A 12,469-nucleotide genomic window follows, 5' to 3' on the forward strand; every position below is an offset into this window, starting at 1 on the left:
CCTGAACAAACACTTCACAGAGGAGGACATACAATCAATCAACAAGTACATGAAAAAATGCTCACCATCTCTAGCAGTCAGGGAAATGCAAATCAAAACCACCCTAAGATACCATCTCACTCCAGTAAGATTGGCAGCCATTATGATGTCAAACAATAACAAGTGCTGTCGAGGATGTGGGGAAAAGGGTGCTCTTGTACATTGCTGGTGGGACTGCAAACTGGTGCGGCCAATTTGGAAAGCAGTATGGAGATTCCTGGGAAAGCTGGGAATGGAACCACCATTTGACCCAGCTATTGCCCTTCTCGGACTATTCCCTGAAGACCTTAAAAAGCGTACTACAGGGATACTGCCACATCGATGTTCATAGCAGCACAATTCACAATTGCTAGACTGTGGAACCAACCCAGATGTCCTTCAATAGATGAATGGATAAAAAAAATGTGGCATTTATACACCATAGAGTATTATGCAGCACTAAAAAATGACAAAATCATGGAATTTGCAGGGAAATGGATGGCACTAGAGCAGATTATGCTAAGTGAAGCTAGCCAATCCCTAAAAAACAAATACCAAATATCTTCTTTAATATAATGAGAGCAACTAAGAACAGAGCAGGGAGGAAGAGCAGGAAGAAAAGATGAACATTAAACAGAGACATGAGGTGGGAGGGAAAGGGAGAGAAAAGGGAAATTGCATGGAAATGGAGGGAGACCCTTATTGTTATACAAAATCACATATAAGAGGTTGTGAGGGGAATGGGATAATAAACAAGGAGGGAAATGAATTACAGTAGATGGGGTAGAGAGAGAAGATGGGAGGGGAGGGGAGGGGGGAAAGTAGAGGATAGGAAAGGTAGCAGAATACAACAGTTACCAATATGGCATTATGTAAAAATGTGGATGTGTAACCGATGTGACTCTGCAATCTGTATTTGGGGTAAAAATGGGAGTTCATAACCCACTTGAATCTAATGTATGAAATATGATATGTCAAGAGCTTTGTAATGTTTTGGACAACCAATAAAAAAAGTAGTATTTACATCCTGTGATAAGTGAAAAGAACATCTCAAAAAAGATTTTGATGACTCTTAAATAAATAGTAGTCTACAAAAACTGATATGAAACCCAACTCAAGTTTTAAGCTCTTTTTTTTAGAAACATTACATATGTTGTAGTACTTAAAAATAATTTATCAAAACTGATTTGTGCCCATGTTTGCACTCTTCTAAAATTACTTTTAAAATAGTCTAACACAAAAGGTTTTCTATGGCAATAATTCACATGGCTTCTATAGAAAGTTTGAACAGGCCTGGAGATGTAGCTCAGTGCTAGAGAGCTTGCCCAGCATGTACTAGGCCTTGAAATTTAACCACCAACACTGAAAGAAAAGGAACAGGGAAGGAAGAAATGAAGGAAGGAAGGAAGGAAGAAAGGAAAGAAGGAAGCAAGGAAGAAATGAAGGAAGGAAGGAAGGAAGGAAGGAAGGAAGGAAGGAAGGAAGGAAGGAAAGAAAAAGATAGGGGACAGGAGGGGGAGGGAAAGGAATGAGTCATTAAAACAAAAGGACAAGTGGTACAAATATAAATATATGATGTATTATCTCTTTAAAATTTTACAGAGCTTTAGAATTTTAGTGACATCAAAGTGGGTGATATTATGACTGTACAGAATGGCACATAATAAGTTCTGCCTTGGCCTGGCCTAAACCAAACCAAAGTATGGGTAACCTGGGGAGGATTCCTCTCTGGCTTGATTGGGATAGGCTTGAACCTGTGATTCTACCAGATTCATAGCATAATGAAGGGGCAAAGACTTCTCTGACAGGCAGCATTAATGTGCTAGGCCTCTGGGAACCCATGGCCAGGGCTCCCCATGCCCATGCTCCCCCCACTCACTGGTGCACAATGGTCTGCTCTGTTGCCTGGTTCAGGTTTATTCCTGACCAAGGGACTGAGTGTTCACAGCCTGTTTTGATGTGGCTGAGCATGGTGTGGTTGTGGAGGGAATAGCCAAAGTAGCCTTAGTGTGAAGGAGAGGCAACAGCTGCCATTCAGCCCTACTTGGTGTGGTCCTGGAAGAAGTAAGCAGGATTGTGGTCTGCCTTGTTTGAAGACATGGAAACACACCCTAGTCCTTATGGCTTTCCGTGGGAGTTGGTGATATTTACAGCTATTGGATTTTCTGTTCTCTTATTTTTGTGGAGAAGTTATCTGTCTGTGAGAAGAAGGCGTTACATGAGAAGAGAAAAAAAAAAGCTTGCTCTAAAATTTTCTGGACTAATTAAAGAAAAATGTGAACTACTTGAAAAAGTTAGCCTTGTGCAAAGAGAGTATGAAGGCTTAGAGTCTTCTTTAAAGGATGCCATTTTAGAGAAGTAATCGATAAAAGCAGAAAATTTGGAGACAATATATGAAAACCTGGAGAAATCTGAATCTAAACTTCAGGATGAAATACTCTTTCTAGAAAAAGAGGTAAAAGAAGAGAAAACTAAACATTTTCAACAGGATGAATTGATGGTGGATATGTTCAAAAAAATTAAGTCCCTAGAATATGAATCAAAATCCCTCAAATCTCAAGGCAAAAAAAAACCTTGAGAATATTTAAAATGAATAAAGAAGCAGTTACTATAGCAATAAAAGAGGCTTTTAATGTAAATTCCCAACTTCAGGAAAGTCATTATCAGCTTTTACAAGAAGTTGAGGTATGGAAAGAAAAAGTGAATGACCTCAATAAATAAAAAATGACATTTGAACACTCTAAAGTACATGTAGAACAAGCTCTAAGAGGTAAAGAAAATCACATTAAGACTCTGACTGAACACTTGATAAATATGAAAGATTGGGCTTCTGTGGTTGGAGAAGACCTAATAGATGATGCTAACTTGGAGTTGGAAATGGAGAGTGGATGAGAAATTGGTACTCACTTAGAAGATCAGCCAAAGGGGGCTTTGAAGAAACTGATTTATGTTGCTAAGTTAAAGGCCTCTTTTAAACCCTTAGAAAGAGAAATAAATCAAATTTTTAATTTATTATCTGAAGTAATTGAAAAAAGGAAGACATTATACAGCATATTAAAAATCTTGACAGAACAAGCATCTTTGCAAGCAGAAAATACGCAGTTTGAAAGTGAGAATAAGAATCTTCAGCAGAAACTTAAAGTCATGATGGAACTATATCAAGAAAATGTAATAGAAATGTAAAGGAATTTAATAGGAGAAAAAAATTACCAGGTAAAGCAAGAAGAGAAATTTTCCAAATTGGAAGCAAAGATCAGCCATACAACTAAACCACTGGAGACCTACAGAAAGCGAGCAAATGATCTTCAAGAAGATTGGAGAGAACCATTCATTTTTATCAGGGGCATGTTATATACTATGAGAAAAAGCACATGGTAATGAGTTGGTAGCTCAGAGTGCTGAAAGATACCTCAATGATTTAAGGAAACAAAATGCTCACAACAGACAAAAATGAACTGAAATGGAGTTAAAATTTAAAATTGCAGATAAAAGATCCTTCTGTACTTGATGTTTCAAATACAGCCTTTGGCAGAGAGCATTCCCCAATGGTCCCTCACAATTGGGTCAGCCTTCATGTGAAATGAGACCTTCTTATGTGGAAAAGAATGGTCCACACATACTCTCACCTTTGGTGCCAGTGGTAGAAGAAAGAGTCTCAAAGGGCCCAGAGAATTCTCTGCACCATCCTACTAGCAAGGAAAGAAGAGAATCAAACTGTGATAGGTTAACTGATCCTCAGAGAGCATCTTCTGATACTAGCCCCCTGGCACTTCCATGTCAGCTGGCCCATATGATAATGATCCCTCCACCAAACCAACCATATTCTGATCCAAAGATTCCTCTTCAAAAGCAAGATGAGTGTTATTTTAATTCTGGTATCAGCAGAATTCAAAAGTTCCACTATGCTGCCTTTGGATAAAATTGATGGGTCTATGTCTTCAGATATTTTATCCAGTAGAAATGATACCAAAGTTTATCTTCGTGATTCCAATGTGCCTGATTCATCTCTCCCTGCTGAAAATCAAGAAATTGGCTCTGGCTTTGCTTTCTCACCTTTCCCTTCAATCAAAGGTCCATTGTTTCCAATGGATCCAAGGAGTCAGTACATGAGAAAAGGCCCCTTTTTCCCCCTCCACCTCCTCCAAGAAATATTTATGGAGTATCTCAAGAATATTTTCCACCACCCCCTCCATTCCCATGGTGTTTTCCTCATTATCTCCTCCCCCAAGAGCTGGATTTCTTCCCCCACCTCCCACCCCTGCATTCTGAAAACAGAAGTGAGTTCCCTTCAGAGTTGATTCCACTTTCAAGTGAGCCTGCTACTGAACATCCAGAAGCACAACAAGAAACTTGACAATATTTTGTATCTTCTTTCAAAAGTAATTTATCTCTCATTTATAGTTTAAGTAACAGCTTTTATGTGTTCATACTTTTGCTCCATTTGAAGCTTAATGAAGATATAATTTTTAGGATAGTATTTTGTAAATAAAAATGGTTTAAATATTAATCTTTTGAGCAAATTATTTCCATTTTATCTTATTCTAGAGTATAAAATTTAATTTGATTAATGTACTATTATATGAGCAACAAACAGAGTTTTATTATGTAGTCTTAAAGTTGGGGATATTTTAAACTCCAAACAAAGGCTGTCCCTTTATACAAAGAAACATATTTACTGTGATTGTAGCAAATGTGAAAGTAACTTTATGCTTAATGAAAGATTTTAATTGATTTAAAGTCTTGTTTGGCATTGATAATAAAAATTAGCTAATTTTTCCATAAAAAAGAATAACTAGAGCATATTAAGAGTTAATCAGAAAATAGAACTATAAAGATCATGGAAATAGGAGATTTCAAATACAAAAATTAAACCAGTTCTCAGGAAACTTGTAGAAATTGGAAACCATAATATAAGTTCACTCTGTCCCTGTTTTCCCTTACAACTTCTTTATTTTATACCCATTTTTCTGTGGTTCACTGATATGGAGAGTGTCCTTTGTTTAGTTTTCAGGGGGACATTTGTAAAATAGAGATGAATTATTAGAGCACTGAAATGAAGAAACAAAGACATAACTCCAAATTTTGTTATTGTTAGATTCGATAGTCATAAAATGACTCTGAAAAACTACTATAATTGTTTGATGTTCTTAATCTCAATTTCTATATCATTGCCAATAAGTAACAATTTACAAAACTGCACAGTCTAGAGACAACACTTCAAAAAATATTTCACTGAAAGAGACCAAGAAAGAATATTTATTAAAAATACCCTAATTAAGAATTAGTGGTTAAAGCTTTTTTTCAAGTGTTAAATATGCTCTTTGGTTTTTTGTAAAGAGTATATATTTAAGTCTAAAATAAATGAAGTAATATAATTTTCTTCTTAAGTATAAGAAGCAGCTTAATCAGAATTGATAGCCAGTGAAGACTTTCAATGATACTTGAGCCCATGATTATTTTAAATGAGAAAATGGACATTGAAAAAGAATCTCTACAAGTTCAATAAATCTAATCTGTTTTCCCTCAATAGTAACACTGATTGTTAAATCAATCCTATAATTTTTACTTACCAGCATAAAATATTACTTGCTCTAAATGAGTGGAAGACAAGTCTTCATTTGTGGTCTGTATAAAATGGACTGATGATCCCTTACGAATGTTAATACAGAACTACTTCTGCTTAACTATTACTGGAGAATAGTTCCTATTATAATTCATGTTTGACAGCAAGAAACTGGAAGTAAGGTAATTTCAGGTTGAAAACAGGACTGAAATGCCTAAATACCATGATACAGTCCTATAAAAAGTTATAGCTTCAGAAGAAAAACCTGAAAGGCCCTTCTAAATATGACACCATTTATTGAATCAGGTTTCAATTTTGTGTACAGCTCTGAAAATGTCAGTTAAATAAAATAAAGCAATATTAAAAATTGGCAATTTATAGAAAAATAAAGAAATATTAAGTCCAAAAATGAAGTCATCCACAGTACATATTTATATGCACCTAAATAATTGGGCTGTTATTACAAAAATCAAAATTCTCCCAACTAAAGAAGAGACCTGCTCCTGATATTTGAGCTGTCATAATTAAAGGAATGGTCTCTTTTACATGACTTATGTGGAGAAATATAGCACCAGTGAATGAAACTAATAGGTACATGATTAAGTGTTTTACTTATAAATGTTTTTTAGTTGTTGATAGACATTTACTTTATTCATTTATTTATATGTAGTACAGAGAATCAAACGCAGTGCCTCACATATGCTGGGCAGGAGCTCTGCTACTGAGCCAAAACCCCAGCCCGTAATTATGTCTTAATAACCACTAACAATAATCTAAAAAGGAAATGAGTATATCTCTATTATCAAGAAAAAATAAGCTAAAAATAGATAATAACAATAATTAGACCTAAATTACTTTCTAATGTTATATTCATTACAGGGATTCTTTGATTATATAGTGGTTTTATCAAAGGCCTGAAATATTTCCTAGCACTTGGCCAGCATCTACTCTTCTACAATAGAGAAAATGGGTATGGTAGAATTCATTTACTGAATTAAATTTATATATTCAGGGATATAAATATTCCTCTAATATGCTATGGACCTGAGAGTACTGATATTGAGTACAAGGACTATGTTTAAAAAAATTGAGGGCTGGGTTTTTGACTCAGTGATAGAGTGATCACCTAGAACCTGCAAGGTCCTGGGTTTAATCCTCAGCACCACATATAGATAAATAAAGGTATCATGTCTATAACTGAAAAAAAAATATTTTTTAAAAAAATGGTTAACACGGCATATTCACATCGTGTATATTTTAACCACAATAAAACAGTTGAAATGGTAAACAAACAACTGAGGGGTGTCAGTGAGGGAGCTGTGAGTTCTAACTGAAGTGGATTCTCAGTGAGGATGACAGGTGGCCTGGCTTCAATAGGTGGTTTAGGTGATGCCACATCCTGGGATATCCAGTCTGGTGAGGTGTCCATTTGAGGATTCATTTGGGAGGGCTTTGTTGGTGATGGAATGCTGCTCATAAATCCTTGCCTGAAATTTTGGATGAATGAGTCATTATGCCATTAGCTATATTAATGTTGAGTAGGAGGACAACTTGCAACTTTTATTTTTTGTCTATTTTTTTCAACATACAACTTTATGAAGATCAGAAATATGACAAATGTGGCATTCTATTCTTAGAGTGTTTTAAAGTGACAGATTCCTAGAAATAAGAAATGACAACTTCCTTTGAGACATGTAAACCTCTATTCAAAATATGAACATACTTTACATAACCATAGGAAAATTCTGTGATATAAATTACATGATGCACTTTTTCCTGAGTCGCCTCTCTTCCATTAGCCCACGCCTCTAGGGATAGCACCTCTTGGAGGCTGCAGGGCCTGCTTCCTGAGAGCAGTGAGCTCTTCCCTGAGCAACCTTAAAAGTGGCTCTCTGGTGAGGTCCAGAGGAAGGCAGGAATGGAAAAGTCCAGGCAAGGCAATGGCATAGCAAGACAAGGAATATTCTGGAAGATGCTGCCTTCTGTCTGGATGAACTTCTGGGGGAACAGGTGTTGAATGGAATTGTGGCCCCAGGGAACTTGGGGGAGGAACCATGGAAAGCATGCTGTGAAACCTGGCTTCTCCTAGGAACTTTTCAGTAAGCCTGTCTCTAACTGTGCCTAGAGATGTGAGTGGCTGTCTGCACATGGGACAATGTGCCAAGTTGCCTTTCCTTCATCAAGGATAAAATCAGGGCCTTCAGCAATTTAGTTAGACCTTGTCTTTTTGTGACTGGCTTCTTTGAGTTGGCATAATATTTTCAAGGTTAACTTGTGTCATAGCATGTTATCAGTACTCCATTCCTTTCTATTGCAGAACAACATTCCATTAGATGGATATTCCATATTTATTAATCTATTTTGTTAGTTGACTGAATCACTTGTACTTTTTGGCTATTTGAATAACACTGCTGTGAATGCTCATAACTGCTGTGAATGCTCATATACAAACTTTTGTGTGCATGTCTAACTTTGTTTCCCACACCTAGATGTGAGATTGGTGGGTCACTTAGTAAGTCTCTGTCTAACATAGAAGGGATTATGTGCTAGAAAGCAGCCGGATCCTTTACATCCTTTACATTTCCTTCCACAGGTCACTGTGTGTCTTTGTCCCTGAGAACATATGCTATTGTCTGTCTTTGATTGTAGCCATCCTTCTAGCCATTAAGTCGTCTCTTGTTATGACTTTGATTTGCAAGACCTTAATGATAAATGATAAATGATGACTGTTTTGCAAACATAATGATCTTTAGAGAAGTGAATATTCAAGTGTTTTGGACAATTTTTATGGGATTTTCTTTGTTGCTTAGTTGTAACAGTTCTTTCTATATTTGGGGTAACAGTCATATATGAGTTATAATCTATGATTTGCACATATTTTCTTCTATTCGGTGAGTTGTCAATTTAATTTCTTAATGCATTTTTTGATGCTCAAAAGCTTTTATTTTCAACAAAGTTCAAGTTACTTATTACTTCTTTTGTTGCTTAGCTGGTGCCTTATATTAGTAACCACTACTAAATGTAAGGCCAAAATGATGTATTACTATGTTTTTTCTGAAAGTTTGTAGTTTTACCTTTGCATTGAGTTCTGTGATGTATTTTAAGGGTATGTGTGTGTGTGTGTGTGTGTGTGTGTGTGTGTGTGTACACGTGTGTGAGTGTATGAAGTGAGGGAGGGAGTCTGACTCCATTCTTTTCTATATGTTTATCTGTTCTCCCAGCACCCTTTGTAGAAAAGGTCTTTTGTCATTGACATGCCCATGCATTCTTGGTGATACCTTAGCACATCATAATATTGGCCATACAAACAAGGGTTTTCTGCCAAAACTCATTCATCATTTGCTATTCAGAAAAAGGATCCATGAAAGCCCCTCAGTGACAGGTTTGCTCTTTCTAGCCTTCCCAGCTCACTGTACTCTGCACACCTGCAGGTATAGGTACAGCCTGCACTTCAGAGGCTGGGCTCTCTCTGGGTCTCAGTCCCTGAGGACTCCACTTCTAATGAGCTCTCATGCCCATACTTCTGTGCCCACATGATAGATTACCAGCTCTGTCAGATGACACCCTAGTTGCTACTTGACTAAGCACATGTATATCTAGACTGGCCAGAGACGCAGGCACATTGAACCAAAATGGACTGTTAGTCCCCTCAAGTGCATAGCTCCAGGTGGCTATCACACAGGTGTATTTTTAGGATGTCATCCAAAGGGGCACAGCAGCACATTTTGTCCTAATCCATCTATGTAGCAACCAGTTATTGATTGTACGGGAAGGGGCCTTGACACTTTGGACCTCAATTCCTCTGGTGAGGGGAGTGGAATGTGTCTTCTGAATTGATTCCTTTGAGGCATGGGAAAGGTTTGGGTTGGCACAGGGAGGAATTAGCAGCCAATTAACTGGGCCCTTGTAGGCTGTATGCTGTGTGAACATTCCCAAGACCCTCAAGGGGTCCTTCCTCCTAGGATGGCATTTGGAGCCCTCCTAGCCACAACTCAGGACTCTAGGAGAGATAACTCTGTACCATGCACTTGTTTGTCTCTTGGTACTGATCGCCCATTCATTTTTGTGCAAAGAAATTTCTGCTCCATTTCTGTCAGCATCCACTCCTTGGCATAAATGCTGCTCTCTTTGCTCACTTTTCCCCTCAAAATTTCCAGAGACAAAAATATGATTTCTATTTTTGGTATAATTTGAGTTAGATAATCATACAAACATTATTTCTCTGAAACATATTTTATGTATGTAAGTATGCCCACAATTGTATTTGTATTTTAACTGTTGTTCAAAATTTCACTAACAGTTTTGTATGTCACAGCTCAGAGAGCATACTGGGCTTCACAAACATTAATAAAAACATGGTTGTATCTTAAATATTATTTTTTTTCGAAGATGTGAATAGGTCTTAAATGTAAGTATCACAGACTCATAATTATATGACAATTAACAAGCTTTTAGTTTCCATCCCCTACGTTAAGGTTAAAGGAAAACTCCTTAGACATGTTGTATTTAGTGGAGTTTCTTAAGCAAGGAAAAGAGAATGGAAACAAAATGACCCACTTACTTATCAGCCTCAGGACTGGAATAGCTTCACAGCAGTTATGCCTCCCACGTGGCAGGGCAGTGTTGATGCAGAGGAACAGTGAGGTTGAAAACAGCTTCCCAGGTCACACAGAACCCTATTCCTAGGCTTCCACAATTCACAGGCTCAGCACTGCCATTTCTGAGACTCTGCCATGTTAAGAGTGTCCTCTGCACTTGGCTTTCACTAGGTAGGGTGAGCATTACCTTCATTGGCAGATCCCAGACTCAAGGGTGGAGTCGTCCTCAGGCCAAACCTAATTTAATGCAATATGACAAAGTTTTAAGAATAGAGTAGCACATCTGGTTGCTACAAATTATTTTAGAAAATGCCCCTTGAAGATTGTAAATAACATCACTTTAATATATTTTTGATTCAAGTCTAAATTATTAACAATAACTTATAGCTGCATACAGTGGTTTGTATTCACAAACAAAATGAATACATCATGTAATAAAAGAATTGTGAGAAGTGAAACTAAGAAACTTCCCAATGATAAATAATTCTTGGACCTGTATTTCAGAAAAACCTACAGTGTACATAGTAATACATAGAGAATTCAAGTTGAGTGCTAAATATGTATGGATATGGAACAATTTTTTTTTTGGTACTAGGGATTGAATTCAAGGGTATTCAACCACTTAGCCACATCCCCAGCCTTGTTTTATATTTTATTTACACAAAGAGTTTCTCTAAGTTTCTTAGTGCCTCACTTTGGCTAAGGTTGGGTTTGAATTTGGGATCAGCCTACCTGAGCTGCTGAAATACTGTCACACACCACCATGCCTGGCAATGTGGAACACTCTTTAGTGTATTCAAGGGCATGGGCTCAATTTCTAGCCCTGTAAAGAGAGAGGAAAACTGATTTAACTTACGTATTTTGAAAACTTGGGCTAAGATTGTGGCTCAGCAGTAGAGCACTTGCCTACATGTACAAGGTCCTGGGTTCAATCCTTAGCACTGCATGAAAATCAATAAAATAAAGATATTATATCCAAGTATAACTTAAAAAAACATTTTGAAAACTCAATATCTATATGAAACATATTTCAGACTTCAAAATATTTTAGTGCAATGATCATTAAAAGTTCTCATTTTGCTAGAAACAGTGGCACATGCCTGTAATTTCAGTGACTTGGGAGGCTAAAATAGAAGAATTACAAGTACAAGGGCATCTTCAGCAACTTAGGTCCTAAGCAATTTAGTGAGACCATGTCTCAAAATTTAAAAAAAAAGAAAAAGAAAAAGGGATGGAGATATGGCTCTTTGGTAAAGGATCCTTAGGGTAAATTATCATTACCCCCCAAAAATATCAACTGGGTGAAGTTTAACGCGTATACAATCCTGCAATCCCAGTTACTTTGGAGGCTGGGGAGAAAATGGAAAGTTCAGGGCAGCCTAGGCATCATAGAGAGATCTTATCTCAAAATAAAAAATAAGTGTAGGGATGTAGCTTAGTGGTAGAGTATCCCTGGGTTTGATCTCTGATATAAATAAAAATCACGAGACATTGTTATATGCCACATGAAATTAAAATAGCTTAAATGTAAGTCAAGCATAGAAAGAATTATGAACACCATATCACAGAAAAAAATTCTCAAATACTTGATCTCTTAGATGATCTTGTACCTCTTTGAACTTCAATGACAGTGTATTTACATTTATTGAAAAAGAGATCAGTGCTATGAGAATACTAATATTCACTGAGAATTAATTTGATATTTATCTTTAATTAATATTACCAAGATCAAGGATGCTTTCTAAATTCAGGTCAGTACACTCAAGAAAAATTTGGGATTGATGGTAAACTAACATGTTTATTTTACAACAATACAACTGCTTAAATCTTTGTTCAACAAGATACCGTTATCAGGGCTGGAGTTATAGCTCAGTGGAGAGCACTTGCCCCTCACATGAGTAGCACTGGGTTCGACCCTTAGCACCACATAAAAATAAATAAAGATATTGTGTCCATCTTTTAAAAAATCCTAAACAAAGATACCATTGTCTTCTACTCATACTGCATGTTGAATACCACTGAAAATCAGACATTTATTTTTCTTTTAATTAATTAGCTGTAATGATGATTTATGTTGCTGATCACTTTGTATATAATCACACCTAAATCCTAGGAATGTTTATCTTTCAGCAAGTTATATTCCTAAACACTGAAATAAAGAATTGTTCTTATGTTTGATAGAAAACTATTCAGAATAAATTTATGCTGATTCATCAGAGAACTGTATGTTTTAAAGGAAATGTGAATAAATATTTCTGCCTTAATGGACACCTAATAAATATCTGATTCC

The 12,469-nt window shown here is 36.5% G+C and overlaps 2 pseudogenes across 2 annotated transcripts; both read left to right on the forward strand.

Moving 5' to 3' along the window:
• Positions 1 to 2,116: 2,116 nt before the first annotated feature.
• On the forward strand, positions 2,117 to 2,910 carry LOC308649293 (cTAGE family member 2-like; annotated as a pseudogene). The gene has a single exon. The product of its transcript is annotated as a cTAGE family member 2-like (transcript).
• On the forward strand, positions 2,907 to 3,937 carry LOC308649294 (cTAGE family member 2-like; annotated as a pseudogene). The gene is made up of 2 exons: positions 2,907 to 2,967; positions 3,058 to 3,937. The product of its transcript is annotated as a cTAGE family member 2-like (transcript).
• Positions 3,938 to 12,469: the final 8,532 nt, after the last annotated feature.

This window comes from Spermophilus citellus, assembly GCF_964194105.1.
Source record: "Spermophilus citellus genome assembly, chromosome: 5".
Lineage (NCBI taxonomy): Eukaryota > Metazoa > Chordata > Mammalia > Rodentia > Sciuridae > Spermophilus > Spermophilus citellus.